The sequence below is a fragment of the Acanthopagrus latus genome, chromosome 19, assembly GCF_904848185.1.
Source record: "Acanthopagrus latus isolate v.2019 chromosome 19, fAcaLat1.1, whole genome shotgun sequence".
NCBI lineage: Eukaryota > Metazoa > Chordata > Actinopteri > Spariformes > Sparidae > Acanthopagrus > Acanthopagrus latus.
In genome coordinates this window covers 11574273-11597331 of record NC_051057.1, presented here as the reverse complement: position 1 = coordinate 11597331, position 23059 = coordinate 11574273, and the positions used below count along the sequence as shown (strand labels likewise).

The following is a 23059-nucleotide window of genomic DNA, read 5'->3' as shown; positions in this document are numbered from 1 at the left end:
GTTATTTGTTGAAAAAGCTTCGGCTCCTCATTCAGCCTGTTTCACAGAGAAGAGTATAAAGTGGGAACAGACAGAAAGAGAGAAGAGAGAAAGGGAAGACGTGAGGGAGACAACAACGAAAGCTTGATGCTGAACAGCACAAAGAGACAAAGAGATGGGCAGGGGGAAATCGAAACATTTTGAAGCGCAGATACAGGAAGACTGAACAACAAGGCAAAATCCACCGTCGGTGTTCGCAATAGTCATGCCACGTTATGTGATCCTGTTAGCTTGCCTGAGTTATTGTAGTGGAAGAATTGTGGGGCGGAAAGCACTGAGGAGGCAGTATGCTTCTTAGAGCCACAGGGATAGAAGGCTAAATGACAGATGATACACAGATTTAAACACCACAGGATAGCCCAAGGCAAGCTGGGAGCCACAGACAAGTATCCTTATATGGTAACGCAGACACTGCAAGTGCATACTCAAACAGATAAACTCTGAGAAACTTGCACATTAGGCATGCACGCATGCTGATGTGCTTGCACACACACTCAGACACACTTGCTGTGTCTCATTTCAGGGGCTGCTTCCTTTGAAATCTGCATTTTAAGAACAAATGCATCTTAATAGGCTGACAAGGCTGCAATATTCTAAAGGCTCCTCAATATGTGGCCTTCACTTGCTCAAAAAAACAAAACAAAAAAAAACCAGCCAGCATATGCTTCCCGTGCCTCGGTTTCTGGCTCTGATGACTGCTCAAACGCACCATTAGTTGTTACTGACTTACACTTGGCTTAAAAGTACTTTTTGGTGATGCAAATCTGCTGCTAGGAGGTCAACGGGTCAGTGAAGAGAATCAGACAGCCACCAGATTTGGCAGGCTGACTGAGAAATCACAAATATCTAAAGAACCAATCTGTATGAACTATTCCAACCGCTGGTTGCTCCTCTATGTACAAGTTTGACACACTGTCACTAAACCGACCACAGCGTCCTTCAGTGTTGCTACATTTTCCTGTTACATCGCTAGTTATACTACAAAAGTTATGTGGTGAAAATGCGTCCCACCTGATCAAATGGTCGAAGTGATCTGATCACAAATTATCCAGGTGGTCATTTACACTTGTATTTAGCGTTGTCCACTTGTGATCTCATTGCCCAAGATGTACTGTAAATCCAATGTAAAAAGCGTCTACGAGAAACTCACAATGATTCGTCTTACTATTTTATGTCCTCAGAAGGCCACACCGTCGTACATCCTGTCCTTTGAAGGCACTGGCCCCTAAAATGGGACTCTAACTAACATCCCGTCTACATTTGCACGCACAGAGGTGCCTCGATATCAAGCTGTGAATCTAATCTCAGTTTACAGCCCACCACATGGCATGGGTCTACCAGTGCACCCTGAAAATGGATTATGATAATTCCATAACTGCCTTGAAAGAAGCAGTCGGGAGTAGTTGTGCGGAAACATCAGTCGCCTCCTTATAACCTCCCGCAGAGAAGCACAGCAGGAGGTATCAGTGAAGCGATCCACTAACACATACTTCTGTACAACCTTTCATGTTCCTCCTTTCTCCTTGTTTTCCTGCTCTGCATTTTATTTAACGTCTAAACTTCCACCGTTCCCTCTATTCTAACTGTGTACTCCTTACTGGTTTTCAATCACTCCACCACCTCTGTCTCTGTAAACGCACGGCACCGTTTGAAATGTGTGGAAAGCTTTGCGACAACATCAAGATTCTGTTGTGGCATTCAATGTAAGTGCGCAATGTTGCTGACAACTAGGACAATATGAAAACCCATGGCCTCACCATGAAGCAGAACGTATGGAGAGTGACATGGCATCTCAGAGACTCGGGCTGTAATATTTCTCCGAGTGTTGTGATGGTGTGCTATTTTCCACTCCACAAGGCTCAAAAACCGCCATGTACCAAACAATACATCCTTTAGAGAGAAGTTGAAGGTCCCTACTCGAAACACAATAAAAAAAAAAGTGTTACAAGAAAATAACCCGAGCGCCGTTTCTTCCAAGCAGCTGTGAAGAAGCTGCATTTGTGCAAAGAAAGCGGGCCAATAATCGGGCGATGACATGAAGCACCGGTACACAAATGAGGTGGCAAGACTTTTAGTGTGTAGAGTGGGAAACATAAACTGGTGAGATAAATGAACAAAATAGGGATCCGCTTTTATTGGTTCATGAGTCGAACTGTAATCTTCTTTCTAATTTCTTTAACTTTAATGTTTTAAAATTATGGTCAACAACTGGCGTGACATTTGGATTACTTAATGAGTGCCAGGTTACCACGTTTTGAAGTGTTTTTTTGACTAAGTCTCTGAAGAGGCATAACCCCAACTCTGATATTAAACAGTGACAGTTAAAACATGTTGCTTTCTCACCGCTCATCACACAGTTGTACAAACTCAAGTCATAGCAAGGCGAATGCTGATTCTTAAACTACTGTATTTCAATGAAGCTTGTTATTTGCAAACTGGACAGGAATGCGATTGGCATTCATCTTGTCATGAAACTCTCTGGTTTTTGACAATGAGCTTTGATGGGTGTGATCTTCTCTTTATTCAGCGACTGCAGCAACTTCAACAAACAGCATCAGCTGCTTCTGTGGGACGATCTGAGGTTGGGTACTGTGGGACTGTGTAGCATCTGGATGGGTTTTACACAAAGAGATGAGGTCACTGCAGGGGGCCTTTTAATTTGTGAGCATGAGCAAATTTGGATGGATTAAGCCCCTATGAATCGTTCATTTTGCGTCCTCTGTTTGCTTTTTGAACACATCTATGGATATGAGTTCAGCTCCTCTGTGATCCGACATGAGTTTATCCTCTGAGGAAGTAATTTGGACATCAGGCCTCCCGGCACTCTGATTGGACTCACACTTTATGAACTGAACTGCTGTCCTGAGTTGACACGTACCTATGTGAGCAAAGGAGCACACACACATCACATCAAAATCTTTGCTCCTGTAATTGGATGGGATTAGTCTGGGCTGAGGAAAGCAGCCCTAAACATGGCTGAGCCACAGACACAATTTGCATAATTTAAAACCACAGGGGTTTGTAACAAGTGAATTTGAAAAATAGGAATAACAAAAGGGAGGGATTTAGTTACTCTGGGTCCAGGTAATCAACAAGCTGCAGATGAGAACTTGATGTCATGGCCGGAGAGATTTGGCCATGTTAATTTATACTCAAATAGAAAAATGTAGATTTAACAAAAGAAACTTAATCTCACAATTAAAGACTGCTTGTTTGGAGCAGGAGGTGGTCATTACATCCCTTGGAGTAATTTACAATCAGGTCAATTGTTGGCTGCCATTGCTCCATATTTATGTCTTGCAGGGCACCATTTCTCTTCTTAAACAACCAAAACACCAGTTCAGATAGCAGACCCAACCAAACATTTTACCAGATACATTTTCGATTTATATTTTCAAATAACTTTACATCAGAGAGAGAAAGAGATCTTTTCCCTCTCCACATTATGTATTTTGAATTACAAATACAGGGTACCGAGAAGTTAGTTCTTTTGATGTTGAAGCTGTATGGACATGAATGCCAGAGATCAGCTGGCCTTCAGATGTCGTCTTTGTGGAGTGTTCAAGCGCAGTCTTGAATAGAAAACATAAGTAGATGCAAAGAATTTGATCAATCAATCTATGTGGGTGTGAGGTCTTTGAGGTTAGCTCGTGTGTCAGGATCCTGAGGCGGATTTCCTTAAGCAACCTCTACAAACGACACACGCAGATGTACTAGCATCGTAAAGGCTGCTACCTCCTGCATTTCAAATACGATAACTTCAAATGCACCCACAGTATAATCAAATGATGAGAATTCACTTTACACTGTGAACAGTCAATCACTTTACAGCAGAAGCCCAACAGAGGACTGAGAAATCCATTACCTACACCGAGATGAACTCTGCAACACCTAATATCAAAAAGTGCTTTTCTATCCAAATGATAGCGCTGCATTGAGCTTAAGTCATTCGGTGTCTTAATTGCCCTTCAGGAAAGCTTTGTATAGCAGGGTTGTTGCGGCGGCCAAGTCAAGGTTGAGGGAAAAATGTGTAAGCAGCGTCCACTGCAACGCATCAGAATGAAAATAAATTGAAAACGGCTCCCACCTTTGTCGGGTCAACGATCTGTGTGTCATGTATGTGTGTGTGTGTGTGTGTGTGTGTTAGAGATAGAGAGACAGAATGAAGAGAAAATGCATGTAGAGCACTTTATTGAGCGATGGAGTGCATCTGCATGAAAGGCAGGTTGAAATCTTGGAATCCTCATAGTGTGTAAGACATATAAATTGCCTTTCACGGTGCTACATAAATCAAAAAGGACTATGCAAGGGTGGCCTCTCCCTCCCTCTCTTTCTTCTCACCCACCTCACTCACCCTTTTTTTCTTAGATATGCCTAAAAGAATACATTAGCCTTTCAACGCTCCTGCTCCTTCTCCTCCCTTGGTCTTGGCGTATGTGTGTGTGCGCACATGCTGTCTTCTGACAAAAGCTGCACTCGACAAGCCAAGCCTGCCCCCTCTCAACACCCGTCTTATCCGCTAACATCGTGATCCATCACACTGGGGGTCCCCCCTCCCACTATCCCCCCCCCAAGCTTGCCTGTCTGACCCAGCTCCATCCTCCCACTCACCTTCCTCTCCTCATCACACTCCCTCATTTCCCCGCTCCGTGTGCCGCCCTCCCTCGATCCCACCCGTCTGCGCTCGATTTCCTCCACCCTCTACTCCCCCGAAATCTCCCTCACTCCCTGTCACCCCTCTCCCCCTCCCCCTTCCCCTTCTTCAAGTGTTTATCTCGCCGCCTGCACTCCAGTCATCCAGGCAGCCGGGGGAGAGACAGAGAGCTCTCTCCCCCTGGGTCGCTGACCCTTGTCAGGGGGACAAACTGCCCACTGTTGCTTGCCTACACAGCTGGAAAATTAAGGACTTGTGGGGGCGAGAAGGTTCAGTGTGTCCATGCGTGTGTGCATGTATGTGTGTTATAGAGAGTGAGTGAGGTACTCATAGATCAGTCCGTGTGTGGGAAAGAAAGAGGTACAGATGGATCGGTGCGAGAGCATTAAAAGTCTGTGCGGTTTTTGTTTGTGTGCTGAGGTGTGTGTGTGTGTGTGTGCAAGATCGGGTTAAACAGTCTTGTTTAGAGAGGAAACATGCTGCAGATGGTTGTGGGTGTCCAGCTGTTACTCCGTCTAATGGTTTAATGAGTATCACAGATTTCATCCAACTCACTATCTCCTCCTCTCTTTGTCTCCCTCTTTCAGATTAGCTTGTTGGCACACAACCGCACAACTATTTCGCAAACAGAGAAAACAGCAGAAAAATAACAACCATTAAAAGTCCCGCTCCACTTTTGTTCCCATCTTTGCATTTACAGTTGATGCCAAACGTTAACTGCTTTTTCTTTTTTTTTTTTTTTTAGAAACTACAAAGCTAATGCCCAGGTTCTGTTACTGTTGCGTAACATTACCGCTGTTCTTAGATCGTAATCCAAATCAATTGCACTCTGGGACTGCAGCAAACACTAAAGCGAGTCAAGATGCTTTGTTCTTGTTCTTTTCAGGGGGCTTTGATAAAACTCATTCCTACGTGCGGATGAATTTAATTGTAACATAATAACTACGTGAACATCAGCAAGAAAACCAGTTTTAAAGGGGTGAAATAAACCATTCATTACACAGTTTCAAGGAGGAAAATGATATGTATATACCAAAAAAGTGTATATACAAATATTTACATAAACATATAAAATTAAATTGTGCTATTCCCAGGACACAGGAGACTCAAACTATATGTCTGGATCTTGCTGCGCCTCAGAGTAAAAACACTTTCACTCAGATTGACTGTCTCTTTAATGTCCAGCCTGCTTTCAGGTCTTTTCTTTAGTATAGATGTTTATTAGACATGTGCCAAACCAAAAGAAGCTAAAGGTAAATGAATTCAACGTCTTCTGTCTTCAACTAACTCAAGTTCAAGTACACATGCAGACACAGTGTGTGTGTCTGGAGTCGCGTCGAATTCCTCTCGGCCAAGATCAGATTACATTTTCATGCAGTTTGGACTTGTCTGTCTTGACCAGGTGCAACATTTAATCTTGCAAAAACAACTACATGGCTGTTCGCCTGACATCCCCGCCGAGCTTTTTCATTCAGTCCAAGACCTCCATGTCTTGCCACATGGGTGCAGAGTACTGTACCCCCTCTCTTTCTCTACCTACAAGACCGGCTGACTGCTTTTTCTTGATCCAATTCTTTTTCTATCATCGTCAGCCTAGAGCTCCACACTGTTTGTCACTCTCTGATGAGCTTTTGGTGTTTCAGCTCTGTCAGTGCTTGCCAAAAATAATTTCTTCCAACTGAGGAAAGATGTATTGACTGCTTTCGTTCAGATTATACCAAAAAAAAAGGGTCCTAATGGAATACATAGTTAAAAAGAGAGACAAATCTTAAAAACATAATTATAACATAACATAATTAAATAGTACTTGTTAAATATCACACCTAACAATAATCATTAATAATGTTGGGACAAAAAGTGCAAGCTGCACAATGATTTTATCATCCTTTTGAGAACCTGATTATTTCTGTAGTGTTTGTAACTAATTTTATCTTTTAAAACAACATCTGACAACAGCATTGAGACATGGAGACTCTTCTAGACACAAATTAACAACAGAGAGCACTGGGCAACTCTGTAAGCAACACATCATTAAACAAGTTTACAATTTAATCATATCATCGAAAGAACTTCTACTTCTCCATAGCTGCACTAATAACTGTTTATGGATAAGGCTGCTAATATACTATATTTCATGGTCCATTCATTTGTCATTCTACAACACAGCCTGAGGAAAGGAGCTGTATACTACTTTGTCTCTTCCCGGATGGCAGCAGGGTGAACAGACTGTCTGGGGTGGGCGCTGTATCGTAACATCCTTTGGGCTCTGTGCAGACACTTCACCCCACCGATATCACTAATGATCAGTCAATGGGTATAAATGAGTGGAAGTGGGTAGAAGTATAACTTGTGGGGAAAAGGCATCTTAAACCTCAAAGTCAACAAACATTTTAAGTGTGGTTTTTTTAAAAATTTTTTTTTATCAGATTTGACTTTTAATTCTATACAGTACGTGCAGTTTTTATGTCCAGGTGACCTTTGAAAGGGAAGCTCTGGCTCTGTCTCCATTCGTTCAGATAGGAGCCTTGTCGTGGAAGCTTGAAATAACTGCCCTGGGGCGTTGCCAGGATGGCTGCAGAATGGCAAGACTTGCCTAAAAGGACTTTGATTTCATCCAGCGCTACAATGTGGGTCATTCAAATCTTCTTTTTCTCTGTTGTTGCACAACAGTGGAGCTGTATGACACAGAGGATTGAGATGATTGTGCTGATTGAGCTCAAAGTCTCTGTTGACAATAACAAACATTAAAAAACTTCAACACCCTTCAACACTTTTTTGAAACATCTATTCATTATTTAATGGTCAGGGCCACACTTTATTACAGTTCTCTCAGAGGGATATTAACTTTTTTTAAGTGTTAAGGTCTTGCTTTTGTGTTCATTTCTATTTGCACAATTACAAGTGGTACTTATCAAACATCTTCAGACAGAAGTTCAACTGGAAGTCCTATTAGAATTTGGCAACATGTAATAGTCTGTTAAAACGTTCCTCTTGGCTCACTCTTTTCAAGTTTGAGATTAATTAGGGGGCCCACATCTAAGACTCAGATATTGGGAGCATGTCAAGCTGGTGACGAAGCTGTCATCTGTTGATACCCAGGAGGACGGCAGTTTTCGGCTGTGTGCGCAAACACGAAAGCAATATACACACAAAAACGCACACGAACAATTGGAGCTGAGCAATTACAAGATGGCATGGTACACCAACATTCGATGAGATAAACATCATGAATATTCATTAGTTTGTTTATTTTCCCCGTGTGATAAAAACTGCTCCGGAGATGTATGATGGGCTTGAATTAACATCGATGCAGGCATAAACACACACACACACACACACACACACACACACACACACACACACACACACACACACACACACACACAGACACGTACACACACACACATATGCACACTGACATCGATATAAACACCCTGATATTTAACACGCTGCCATGCACAGACATTAAGTTTATGACAAACAGAGCCAGGCACATGCACACTCACACACACACACAGACACACAGACACACACACACACCCTCCTCCCTCCTCTCGATATGACAGCTGTAAAAATCTTCTCCAACTTTGTCCCTCTAACTTTCCCTGGGTTTGTTTTAAAGCCCCTCAAGGTCAAGTCGGATAATCAACTTTTCTCCCTATGTTGCTTCATTAGCGCCACTGAGTGATATTTCCTCTGTTTTTCTCCCGTTGTTTTTCCAATTGGTCTAATCTCTCTGTGCCCCAATATCCCGCTGTAATCCGAGAGCTGTGTTAAAACAGCCTCCAGTGATCGCCGCACACACACTCGCAGACGCCAATAAAGCATGCACTTGCTGATGCAGACGCGGTGCTGCATGCACGCACGCTAATGATGCTGGGAATACTTTTATGGTTAGTAGTATATATGAGTGTGTGACGAAGAGACAGGTAAAAAAAAAAAAATAAGAAAAAAAAAGGAAGTGGGTGCATTAATGTGAATATGCAAATGCAGGGATGTCTTCGTGATGGAGCGGGATCCTCGTGCTCGCGCGATCAGTTGCTGAAACCGCAATGTTTGATGATCGGTTTGTGGTCATACGCCACAGCTCACCGTGCAAGCATCGTCACCGGCAACCTTGGGGAGGACAAATGGAGAGCGGAGGATTGTCTTAGAAAGCCTCATAATTGAGATCAACCCCTCAGCTCGTGGCAAATGAGAAGACAATATTATAATTACTCCTCAAGCGAGCTGTTTCTATTTTTCCATTTGTCTTTTATCTTTCCGCCAGGCGGCGACCATATGGCGCGTTGTTTATGTCTATGTGCTTGGTTGGCTGTGCTGGTGTGTGTGTGTGTGTGTGCACGTGAGAGGGAGCAAGTACAGCTTAGAAAATCCCATTAAGGGGGATATGTATTGGTTTGCTGTGTTATTCAAGGCTTTCTGGGACATTAGTACCGACGTATCTTTCAGTGTCAGAGCAAGCGGCAGAAAACAAACTAATCTGCCCCTCCTCCTACCCTCCTCCTTCTCTCTCTTTCCCCTCTTTTACTTGTTTTCTTTCCTCTCTGTCACTCCACATCAATCTCTGTCTTACGCACCCCCTCCTCTCTATTTCTTCCCCCTTCTCATCGCTATGCTACTGCATGTCGCAATGCTGTCCTTCATCCGTCTTTCTGTCCTTCTCTTTCCTTTGTACCATGAAAGTCTGAATTGTTAAGGTTATTAGGAGTTGTTTTTGGAGTTGGACACGGATCTCAGTTGTGCTTAATGTAATGCTGTCAAACTCTCAAATAAGAGAAAAAAAAAGAAGCTGTAACTGGTTCGGCTTGCTCCACTCTTGTCACGCCGGCAAAAAACCCCTCAAATCCCAAACAACACAGACAACAAAACAACGCAGGAACACGTCTCAGTCTGTGAGAGAAGCACACAATGGATTAAGCCCAATTATGATTCATGCAAACTAAAATCCAGGTGCTTGCTTTGTTCTCAGTTAGTAAGTCCGCAAACAACAAAAACACACGAAAACACAGCGAAAAAACACAGCATACAAGCTGGCTGTTGCGACAGCTGCATAATAGTTTTTACATAAGCACCATGCTGAGAATGACATGGCACTCCAGATGTTTTTTTTTTCCTGATTTCAGCTATTCACAACCTACAACCTACACAACAGTGTCATTAAATCAAGTTAACGTATCTGTTGTTAAGTTAAATGAAGGTTCTCAGTCATCCAGGTCATGGTAATTCTAGGTGCTACATCACAGGCAGCTGGACTTGTTTCCATTGTTGCATCTGTTCATTTAGTATTGCGAGATCACACTAGATGTAACTGCAGAAACAAAAGCAAGAAAGAAAATGTAGAAGACAGACGATGAAGAAAATGTTTGAATGTAATGTTTAAAGTGTCGCATGATATCCAAACTCTGTACAGTTACCGACAATGAACATGTATGTGCCCGTGTCTTTAATAACTATCTCCATCACAAAACACGCAGAATGACTTTTGTTTGTCGTTGACACCTACTCGATGTCTGACAAATTGTTACAGACCAAATCACACAAAATGACAACTTCTACATAATATTGTTCATTTTCAGTATTCACTTTGCACATGTCTCTACCTTTATTCCATTTCTATGCATGGTTAATAAATGCTGAATGAAAGTAACAGCGGTTGATATCTCACTAATGGGAAAGAATAAGAGAAAGGCTCGAAGAAAAGAAAGAGGCAGAGACAGCTGCCATGAAAAATGAATAGAGCTGTGCAGGTGTGGTGATGTAGAGCAGAGGGAGGAGACTGCTGACTGCAAAAAGGACAGGTCGTCAGCTAAAACGACAACTCACACCTACAGCTTAAATAGGACCATATTAGTGTTAATAATAGTATTAGAATCTATTGTTAGAATATAAGACAAGCATTTCAATAAAATGGAGGAGAAGCACCGCTGGGTGTATATGGTGATCACGCACAGGTTCTCTTTGGAAACTTCTCTGGTTATTCCATTTTGTGAAGGGTTCATTGCAAGAGTTCATTGCATCTCCTCCCCTCTCTCTGTGTCACCACATGAATTGGAGCAATAACTGTCGGACGTAGCAGCAACCAGCAAGGTCCCGCTCTCTGCATGTTCATGAGAAGACAGGATTGTTTAAAGGAGTTCTCTGCCATGATTGAATACGGTGGGCAGGGATATGAGAAAATGCCCTTTCTCTTATACTGCATGAGCGTTGTTATCAGTTTATAGATGCTTTAGAATGTTAATTAAAGCCTTATGAATGTCTTAGAACTGTCGATAATAGCATTGCAAACACGTGTGAGTTGAACTAACTTACATCTAAACTGCATGTATATTACCTATTATAAGGATCTTAATATAAAACATTAGCCTTTGAAGGTAATTATCCCAAAAATGTCTCTCTTTTTTGCCTAACTTTTAAAGTATCACTTATTTTGAAAAGGAAAATAGTGGATGAGAGGAGCTTTGATTTTGCTGCAAGGCACATGAATATGTACTTACTCACCTGAAAAAAGACAAACCTGGCTACATCATTATCACACGGAGTTAATGAGATTTTATCGCTAACAGCTTTGTCTTATCTTTAAAGGTCAGGTCCGTGGGTGCAGTAACCTTACACAATGTATGATAAATGAAAAAAAAAAAAAAGTTTGGGGGGGGACATACACGACCTTGTGTTCACTTAGGTAGCTGCACCAACAAGCTGATATTCAAAAAACTTGGTGTATCCCGTCGAGCAACACACTGAATCCTCCAGAGCCATGAAAATGAGAATTTCCCGAAGGAGATCAATAAGCTATCAGGTTCATTTTTTCATCGCTTACACCAGAAACCTCAACAACTTGAATGCAGACCACGCAGCGTTTTTTTTTCCTCTGAGGAGCGCTCAGTTTAATGTTGCTGACTGACAACAATCTCCACCAAGTAATATCAGGAGTGTGGACATCCACAGGGGACAAACTCACAGTGGTAATAGCCAACACACACACAAGTGCACACACGCTCTCACACATTCCCTCCCATAGGTATCGGCACTGAATAGAATGAATACTTTAAAATGCTTACTATATTTGGTCCATCAGCCAGAGGACCTCATGGCATGCACACATACACACAGCATACACACACCAGCATCAACACAAACACCAGTTTAATATATGCTGGATTGGCAATTCTTCTTTAAAGACATGGAGCCAGAGCAATAATACATATTAGATCTGCTGGAACTTCTCTGTGCATTAATGTGTGTACATGTTGTGTTTGTGCGTGGTGCCTTTTGTATGTGATGCCTGAAGCCCACCCTTCAGCGTCAAGCATTTCAGAGAGCAGATGAGATAAGAAAGAAGAATAAATGTATGGCAGGCAGAGAGCAAGACAGATAAAGAGGGGGGGAGCAAACAGAGATGCTTACGAAATAAACAGGAAAAAAAAAACATAAATAGAGAAATAATAAAAAATAAAGATAAGACATTTGCGTGGATGTTTGTGGAACTGCACTGAGTGCACGTCGCATTGCATGATTAAACTCCCTTTTGGTGCTTATGCGCTTGTGTTTTTTGTCAAAGACAGTTCTGCCTTTTTGAATAATGTACGGTACGTTTGTCCATGAGTTGCAAGAGCCTAACTGGACGGAGTGCAGCTCATGTACTTTTCTGCTCTTTCTAGGAAGATCCTTATTTTCTGGGAATTTCTTCTTCTTCTTTTTTTATAGCTGTGGATTTATGCGGCGTATGCTCTCACAGCTAAAATATGAAGTAATAAAGACACTGACATCCTCTCCTATAACTCACCTGACCTGCCTATACTTCACCCCCATCATTAACACGTAATGTCTCTTGTTGAACTGAAATGCACACAATGGCAGTAACAAAACCATTTGCAAATTGTTCACTATACCATGTGCTGAGTGCTTCCTTTTGTGAATGGATAATGGTCTCCCTTGTAGTCTCTTCCTATTGACTGATGTCTAATTTAGGCTGGAAAGAGAAAAGGCAGGGAAAAATAGTCTGAGCTGCGAGAACCTGCTTGAAACACTAGCTTGTAATCAGAAATGTGACGTGCAGCATATTAAAGCAGCTTCATGTAACAATCTGCAGCAATTTACATGTTTTTATCACTTTTTTTTATTGGCCATGTGTGAGTGGATTGTAACATGAAGTGAAAAATGAGACCTACACCATCTCTTTTGGTCGCCTACACAAGCTTGCACAGAATTTGTGCAAATTGTTTATTGCTGCTGGACTGTGGATTTCGTTGCAGAGGACTTGGATTTTCCTTGACAGTCTAAAGAATACGACTTTATGCACATTCTAAAGTGCCTCGTCTCAGTGGCTCTCTCCGCATCACTAACAGAGAGCATCATCAGCTACGGTTATTTTAGAAATGAAATTCGCAAACAAAAACTTTGAAGCAACACATCACAGAAGTTCCACAGAGCCCCTTTAAAACACCAGCATCTTTTTCACTGAGACAGGCAAACAGCCCTTTTTTTTAATTTGCAAAACTCCTCAACTCTTGTATATCTGCTCTATGTCCAACACTGACATAAACTGAGACATTTATAATAGTCATTCTGTATCTTAAGAGAAACCATTATATGAATGTGCGAGAAAAAGTCATGTAGTGCTTCAGCGACTATTGCTGTGATACCAATGACACAAAAACTCTCTGAAGGGTAGGATGGTATTAAATTAAATTAAATTAAATTAAGCTGCAGTCTTAATTATGTTCCAAGCCTTTTCTTCTCTTTCTTATGTATTATGGATTTAAAAGAAAAAGTTAATTAAGGATAAAGATTAATGAAAATTGGAACAGGTTGCTTAACAAACACACAGATTTCATTCAGCATGTTCTCTTAGTAATACAGTTCACAGGCTTTCACAAAATAGACAAACAATGTTATTTAATGACAATACAGTCGCTATGTCAGTGAAGAGGCTTTGGATGCATATGAAAGTTTTCACCTTGGATGCTTGGCTGAGTTATTGTCATTCTTCTGATGCTGATTTTCTCCATCTGTAAATCTCCATACTGCCTCTCTTCTCCTTAACAGTGCAACATTGTTACAGACAGTGTTTGATTTTTTACCTCTAATTAGGTTGCCTACCTAAAAGAGGTCGCATTGTGTCAGTCACAGAGCCCACACGCTGAAGAAGACATTAGCCTACACATTTGTGCTTATTATTCTTCTGCGCTACAGACAAATAAATACGCGGCAAATGAGGATTTCACAGGGCTGCATTTACCTTTAAGCGTGAACCAGCTTACCTCTCTCAAAGCACAGAGCAGCACATACCATTTGATCTTTCGCTCTGCCTTGAAACAGAGCGCTAATTTCAGCCTCCAGACGATGTGTAAATTGGTTTGAAGGCAAGCATCGGAGCATCTCTCTTTGAAACATTTCTTGGTGGGTAATATTCTTGTATGACTGGAAACACTAATCGATCCAGGTCTATGTCAGGAGAAGATCCAAAATCCCTTCAGAAGATGCACCTGAATTTTATTTTAGTTGGTACCAGAAGCAAAAATACTCCTGCTTGACACTCAAAAAAATATCCTGAACTCTTCTTGCACTATTATAAGTGTTCTGTTAATTATTCAAGGTGTTTCAGACGAATGCATTTACATTCTAACTTGCTCTTCTGCTCAAGTAAGTTCCATGATTTATGTCTGTGGTTGTGTTAAAACAGATTTTGTGCACTCTGCCCAACACCAGGCAGACTGGGAGCACAGAACATTTGACATACTGGGAGAACAATGGACAGCTCGCTTTATGGCAATGCCAATATGCACACACACGCATACACACACGCGCGCGCACACACACACACACACACACACACACACACACACACACACACACACACACACACACAATCAAACATGCCAACACACACATATTGACTGAGAAAGAGACACAGTCGTGGAAAGCAAGTACATGATTAAAATTTTCGAGCATATAGAGAGGCACATATTTTGTTTTTTACGCAACTACATGTTTTTAACCAGATACTTAACTATCCTCGAATTTAATAAAAAAACATTTTGGTGGTAGAGCTTTTGCCCACAGAGCTCTAACTCTTTGGAATAACCTATGACTATACATCATGGAGGCAAGGCGCTGACATTTTCAAATCCAGACTGGACACTTATCAATTTTCTTTTCATTATGGTCTCTACTGACTTCACCAGCCAGGAACCCATATCACTGACTGTTAGGAATACACTGTATGATCCTTGCTTTTAGATTACCTTTTAGATACCTCAGCCATGCTATCTCATTAACACTGTGATTATGGATATGTGTTGTCCTTTTCACATAAAGTGCCCAGAGACTTTCTTCAAATAAACCTGATGTTGATGAACTTTGGTGTAACTTTATAAATTAAGATCAAACTGCTATGATTCACAATTCATACACTACCCTGCAGACAAAAGTGGTTAAACCTGCTTCAACATGAACATGATAAACACAAAGATGCATTAATATATTAATGTATCCACACCAGCGCTGTATTATATACAAACACACACACACAGGACAAAAGCTTCACTAAAAGCTGGTGTTGTCGTGACGGATCAACATCAGACACACGCTATGGCCAAAACTCTCCCACGCTCGGGACGGTAATGAGTTTGTGTGACATTGCAGGAGAGAAAAAATGAGCACAATGAGAAAGAGAAGAAAAGGCAAAAAATAGGAAGGAAGGAAAAAGCAAAAGCGTAACAAAGGAGAGAAAAAAAAAGAGATGCTGCCCTTGCAAACACCTTATTACTCCAACTTAATGTACTGTAAAGTGTTATATTCGTTCTCTTCGACACCGGCACCTGTGTGGCTATGAGCTGTAAGTACTGCACTCAGGTCGACAGACATGGAGCCGGATAAGACGCATGACTCTGTCAACACAACATATGACAGCATTATCTTGGGCAATGACGCATTACCGCGGCAACAGCAACCAGAGCGCACACATTATTGGATGTAAATGATACGGGCCTCTCTGTGACGGATCACACTTTGTGCTCTATTTCTTGTACAGTCTCTCTCACTAAACACCACTTTGTCACAAAACAAAACGAAAAAAAAAAACCTCACCTGTCTGCCTACCAACACACACACATGCACTCACACACGCTGGCTGTTTCCCATTAGCGAACCTTCTACCACCACTGCAGATGTCGTCAGTGTCTCCTGTTCTAACTGATCTGAAAAACATGTAGAAAGCTTCCAGGCTAATTCCACTCCTTTAATTTGCTGTTCTATATAAAACCTAACTTTACACGTCAACCTCAAATGCCTCTTATCAACTGAGTGAACACCCTTTGCTCCCCTGCCTGTAATGGTTGGGAGCCAAAAAGTTGCCTGCAACCTTGAGGGGAGGCGGATTCTCATCAGTACATTTAAAGCAGGGAAAGACGGAGAGGATAATTTAACGTTAATTAGCATCTCGTCTGCGGGGGGTAAGAAAAAGAAGGGAAAAGAAACGCGGACACTGGGGTGATGGGGAGAGCAAGAGAGTCGCCTGAGGACCCTGGTGATAGTCGTCCTTTCTCTTGTCTTTCGATATATTAGTTCTTGTTCTCCCTCTGCCCCCGACTCGCTTCTTGCCGCAAGTGCTTTCACAAATTAATGACACTGTAACCAGAACATTAGTCAGGTAATGAAAGACATGGCACAATCGGGCAGAGTGGGGGCACAATAGGCTAATAAAAAGGGATAATACATGAAATATAAAGGGGTATCAAAATTGATAATGACATAATTGCAAACAGTAAAAAACCCACGACAAGCTCCTTGATCAGCATATCATTTTTTTCTTCATCAGCAGTAAAACAACTAAAACTAGAGAAGTTGTGAATTCTGGCAGTTTAAAAGCCAAATGTGCATTGCTGGCTTTACAAAGTGTATTAACGACAAGAATATTTAAATAATGGGGAATGTTTTAAGGTTTGTTGGAACTGAATTGCTCCCTTTAATTCATGTGAAGTCACATCTGAAGGAGTTGAGGGTCATAACGGTGGGATGAAGTGAAGCATTTAAAACATATCTGAAGCTGGGAGATAACCATCAGTTTTAGCTTGAAATTTGACGGTGGGAAAAAGTTAATTAATATGAACGGGACAGAAAAGTTGAATGCAGGCTTTAAGAACGAATAAGCAGATGAAAGCTAAATACAACATTAAGTGTTTGGAGAGTGGTAAGGAATAATACTACTACTAATAATATGAGATACAAAATATAGTGTGTGTGTTTGTGTGTGGTCATGGTTGCATACTTACATGTGCATGGTTGACAGTGTAGATATGTGTGTGAGAGTGTGTGTGTCAGCCTGCACTCATTGGCAAATCCTTGTCCAGCTGGTATTGGATACTGCAGTGATTTTACCTGCTCTTCACTCAAAGGGCTCTTTTTAGAGATTTTAGCTGAGGCTCACCTCAAATGATCCTCCTTTTCCCTCAGAGACAGTAGATGCTACCACTTAGATGGCGTTATAGCATAAACTATGACAGCCTACTGAGCACATTGTGATATTTTTGTGTATGTTCTGTCAAAAATGTAGCTAGTGGAGCAGTTAAAAGAAGTGTGTGTGTATGCATGTCTCCAGATATTTTTATAATAGGAACAGGAGCAAGTTGAAGAAAAGGTTTTTGGATTTCTTTCAGTCCTCCCTCCACATTCCGTCCCTTACACACTCATGTTAAAAATCTGAAAAATTGCCCAAAAATACGATGATGCGCTGTGCAAAAAGTATGAATGATAAGAAAAGGTAGAAATAATGGGAGGAAGTCTTAATCTTAATCTCCATTATAAGCAAGCATCAAAAAAGTTGAATAATTTGTAATTTGTATTCTATAAGTTTTGATGGGAGTTGAAAGATGAAGCACACCTCAAACATAAGATGTGGAACTATTTGAAGTTGAGTTTCTAGCTGACAGGATTTTTGAAGATTTACTTGAATGGGGGAAAAAATGCCAGAAAAACACTGAATATTTCTGAAAGTATGAATACTGATGGAAGTTGCAGTCAGAATGTCCTAACTGAGCTGAATATTTTGATGTTTGAATGGAGTGTGTACATTGAAAAAGTGTGAAAGGGCTTAAGTTCCCAAAAACGTGGCTGAAGTCATACACCAAATATAAAACAACAACAAGGTAAGAGGTGCCAGATGAAGGCCACACTGTAGATGAGTCAGGGACTGCATATCTTCCAATAAAACATAATTAGGAACAGACCGTCCAGCCGTTTCAGCCGGATGTCAGCTAGACATGTTCACAGCAGTGCACTGTTACTGCTACCTGTTATTTTTGAACAGAGATACAGGGGCTTTGGAGAGAGAGAGAAACGTGGCAATGCTTCGCTGCTGCTTCTTCTGTAAAGGTTAATGATGAACATCAAAAACCAAAAGGGAGAGAATAAAATAAACAAGTGGTTAACCAGCGCTGCAGAGTAAAGTCATTAGGGTGTAATGCAAGACCTGTGTGTGTGTGTGTGAGTATGTGCGGAATATAACAGAGACTTTCTGTGACTTGTGAGGCAATAATTGAGTCCAGAAGTGCCCAAGGAATGGACTGTAACATTGCCACGCATACACACAGCCTCATTATCCTGAGCCGCACTCCTCTCTCATCTCTGGCTACCCTTGTTTCTCCCTTTGCACCGCTGTCCATCCCTCTCTCTCCTCCTTTGGCTCTTACACCAAAGAGAAATTTTTAAATCTTGTTTGCGTTAACAGTTGCTTTGAACCTTTCTTTAACCACACCTCATGGTGTGTTCAATTCATCTGGCAGTGTGCGATGTATCAAAAAACGAAACAAAGTCATATAACGTTTATGCCATACGATGCCGTGAGAGCTGCTCTCACCACCAATCTTTTCCATACAGCGTCTTTCTGTTCATATAACATGCTTGGCAGATGCTGATACTAGGATCAGAAGTCTGTTGTTGGCCACACCATAATGCTTTTGTTCAACTTGTGACTGAAGTGTGTTGACAGCTTGGTGTAACAGAAGAGTATTAGTTTTAATCACTCCCTCTGTTCCACTATTTTTAACTCTCCTTGATGTGATCACTCCTGCCCCGCCTTTCCTATATCTACTGTATATATAGCTGCCATATCACCTACTTCTAACCCTATTTTTAATAATAAATATGCTAACATAACAAAGAAATTTCATGATTTGATCCTGAAATAAAAGCTGTTCATAATAGTAGCATATTTACCAGTTACATACAAACTTTTGAAATGGCTGAACAAAAATTGCATTATGACTTAACCTCAGATTGTCTGTTTGCTAACAGGAAGAGAAAGCTTTCTTTAGCAGAGAGAAACATGCTAAGTTTGCAGCACTATCAACAATATTATTTTAGGCTAATCAGGTTATCATTGGTCTGACTCACCAGATGGATGGTGAGGCTAAATCTGCAATTGCCCAACTATTTCAGGTAGCATTCTCTTCTCTCACGCTATCTGAGTTTTAGTTTCTATGGGAAATAACAGCGCAAACAACACAAACCTCAGAGCTAGCCATGTACACAATAGAAATAACAAGTTGCCCTTCCCTGGTTGCTAACAAGCTAGCAGTTTTGCCCTTTACCGTGGAAAACTAGCAAACTGAATACAAGGGGTTTAGTGTTTTTTTTGATTAAGAAATCATTCTGAATGACTGAGTACATGATTGGAATAACAGTTATGTTGTTAGTCAACAATGCTAAACCCTATCAAACTTTTACCGTATGTGTAACTTAAGGTCTCACACTTACCAAATGATGAATTTGTGTCATTATTGTCGTTATTATGGACTTAATTGCACTTTTTAGTTGCACAAGAGATTTGGCTTTTTTTTTTCAACATGCAGAAGATCCGTGTGTCTGCATTGCCTCTAAATCGTGCACATATTAGACACTTAGGACTCACAGAGGAACAGTTCACTGGATTAATGAACTCATTAATTTGATGGAAACATTTCTCTCTCCATTAGTCTGGATTCTATAAATGATTCTATCAGTTGCTGCAGGCAAGACTGAGAAGTAAAGAGGGAAAACAACATGTGTTTTCACGAGTTACCAAAAGCCCTGTGAAAGTCAAAGTTAGTGTGTTCACATTATGGGGATAGATTTGGCAGCATCTGTGTGAGTGAGAAACAAATTGGCAAGAGACTAGTGTTTCAGTAGTTTTGCTTAGTAAGGAAACACACTATGTTGGGTTAAACTGAAGTGCAGAGCAGTGAGTCTATAATGCTGTCACACAGATTAGACTTTAATTGCATGGACAGGACATAATGTGCATTTCCTACCGAAAAAAGGAAGCAAACTGCTTTATCCTTTCACATCGGACATTATGGACCTCACTGTCCTGACTGACGCTTCATCCAGCTCCTTTGTGGTTGTGAGTACGTGTGTCAGGTAATAAGAGAAGTGTGTGTGTTTTCTGTCGGGGTCTGCATCTGCACAAGGGCTTGTTTGTGCGAGCCTTGTGCCATTGGTTGTTTACAGGTTGTTTACGCTGAGAGGAATGATGCTAAATCATTAGTGAAGGGTGCTAATTCCCCTCTAAAAGCTGTGATTCCAACACTAATGGCAAGAGTGTTCAACTGGGTGAGTGAGAAGACGAGGGAGAGAGATTGGGCAGGGAAAAAAAAAAATGAGCCTGATAAAAAGAAGCAAGATAAATACTATGAGATAATGTTGGTGGTAAAGACTGGAAGAAAGGCATAGATGGAGACTTGAAATAGTGAATGGGATGAGAGAGAGAAAAAAAAAGGGAAGAGCAGGGGAGGTAAGTGGGGAGTAAGGAGATAATGGATGGACATAATGGATGAACGTGGATGCAAAATGTGATGGGAGGCAGTGGCGATAAAAAGAGATGTGATGGAAGAAGGATAGAAGATGGGGTTTCGCGTCTCTTTGAGTTGTGTCTTAGAGTGTTTTGATGCATGCATCAGCATTAAGCTCCTCCATTATTTTTTTCCCACCCATCCCAACTAATGTTGGCTGGAGACGAGCTCAGTGCCTGTGCTTGTGTTTTTTTGCAGCCGCAAGAAAGAGAAAGAGATGTGATAAAAAAAAAAAGATAAAAAAAGGACAGAATATGCGAAGGAGGTAAGAAGGGGGTCAGACAATTAGGACAATTACTGCCCATGTTCTGAATTAGGGGTGTCACTGGTGGCAGAATATAATTCCCATTTAACGGTTCGTTTAGCTCCAAAATGCCAGCCCTAGTGTAATAGATGAGATCTGCAAGGGAAAAAAAAAGGTGGGAGTGGAAGGGTAGCAAGTGTGCATCTGTGAGTATAGCTGTGTGTGCGTGTGCGTCTGTGCATGTGTGTGCACCTTTGGTTCATGGTGAAAATGCTGTTGACAGTGTAATTTGATGAAAGCTGACAGCTAATTTATGAAGCATATTTTTGGGTAAATGATTTTTCCCGGTCCTACTTCCTCAGTCATTCTAAATTGGTAATTGGATTTCCCTAACTTGCAAGGTAGTGAATTGGGAGTAAACTAGTTAATGAAGGACTGACGGGTGTTTGCGTGTGTGTGTGTTCACGTAACAGCATTTTAAGTTTGAATGTGAAAAGAAAAAGAGGGCACAAATAAAGTGACTGGATTTTGTGTGCGTGTGGATAAACACACACACTGTTTGTACGTGTAGGTGCCATTTTTTGGTGCAGTGGAGGTTAATGGCAAAGTTTTGGTCCGCTGCACTAATACCCAACTAATACTAAGCACCTATTTCTTTATTCCTACTCAGTCAATCAAGGACCATGGACACACATATACACAAACACACATGCACACGCGCGCACGCACACATATATACACACAGGCACACATCTAACAACCCCCCATATCCCCTCTCCCTCCCTCACCCTCTTTCTATCTCCTCTCACTCACTTTAATTGCCAGGACTGTCTTGTCTTTATGAAGCTCTCCCCAAGGTGGGTCTTTGTGTGCATGTGTCTACAAGTGTGTGTAGTGTGGGTGTGTGTGTGAGTTGGCCAGAGGAAAAAAAGTGGAAAATGACAGGAAACAGTTCTGACAATGACAGCAAGCTTGTTATTCTCAAAGTGAAAAACACACTGCACCATGAATAATACTACACGCAGGCACAAGCACACACACACACACAAAGTTGTCTTCCTAAAACAAGATATTAGACTAAACACTAAGCGTTGGCAAAGACTGAACGAAACAAGAGTAAAACACAGCTGCGAGCCCTCCTCTCTGCTGCATAAAGAAAAACTATTCAAAACTGTGTTGAAACTACACTAAACCCAACCGTAATGCAAATCAAACGTATCTAATCCAGGGTAAACCTGACACAACTCGACCATTTTGTAAGCCAGCCTAACTAATCCAAACCAAACTGACACAAAACCCTACCAGGCACTGCTCAAGTACATTAGAGCCAAAAAGACTGGGTCCAAACAAATCTAATGCAAATGAATGTAATCCAAGTTAATCTACTCAGAATGAGCCCAGCCAGGCCACAACTCATTTCCAATGGAGTGTTTCAACATTGTCATCTGTAGTTCTAGAGCCGGGTAAAGACAGAATGAAGGCAGCAGTTCAAACACACAGATGGGTGACAAATTAAAGAGGAAAACCAACACATAGTATCAACCTAAGGTGTTCAGTCCCACAAAGCCACCAGAACAGCTTTAAAGCTCCTTGGTGTCAGGGAAATTTCCCTGACCACATATTGTGCGTCGTGAGAAGTAAGCATAAAATTTGGCACAATGTAAAACCAAGAAATATACACTGAGTAAAATCAATGACATAGTTTGATTAAAAAAAAGAAAGCAAGATAAAATGAGTCAAACCCTGACAATTACATTGTGTAGCCTTAAATAACATAAATGAGTGGGAGGCAATGGTGTTTGGAGAATAAGTAATAAGCAAATTAATAGTTCACTCAGCAACACTGACACATATCAATAGAATTCTAAAAGGTACCTGTCAGGTAAGAACTGACATTCGGCACACAAACATGGGATTTTAAACCGACTATCCACCATCTTTACCATTATTCTAACCCTCCCATCTGACCTGATATTATCAACAATGATCCTCTGCACCACCAGAGGCGTTTTCTTCTGATTGTCCACAGTCAATTCCATGAGATAGGACAAGTAGAATCTTCATTGCATCCCACATGCTAGGAAAGGATGTTTTTTTATCCCCAGGGTCTCATACAGTAGATTTAGTGCATGCCAATCTGGCTATTGTCGGGCTTTTGGGAAACATAGCTTGAAAAAGCTGCCTTGTGTTTTCACACAAATTGTAGGCACAGCGTGAATTAGCACACACAGTACCTCTGCAGTTACAGTAAGGCCTTAACGTTTGGACAGATCCGAAATGGACATTAGCTTG

At 41.2% G+C, this 23059-nt stretch overlaps 1 protein-coding gene across 2 annotated transcripts in view; it reads right to left on the bottom strand.

Annotated features, from left to right (window-relative positions):
• Positions 1-23059, bottom strand: part of cntnap2a (contactin associated protein 2a) — a 309254-nt gene that overhangs the window by 79694 nt on the left and 206501 nt on the right. The window lies entirely within an intron of this gene.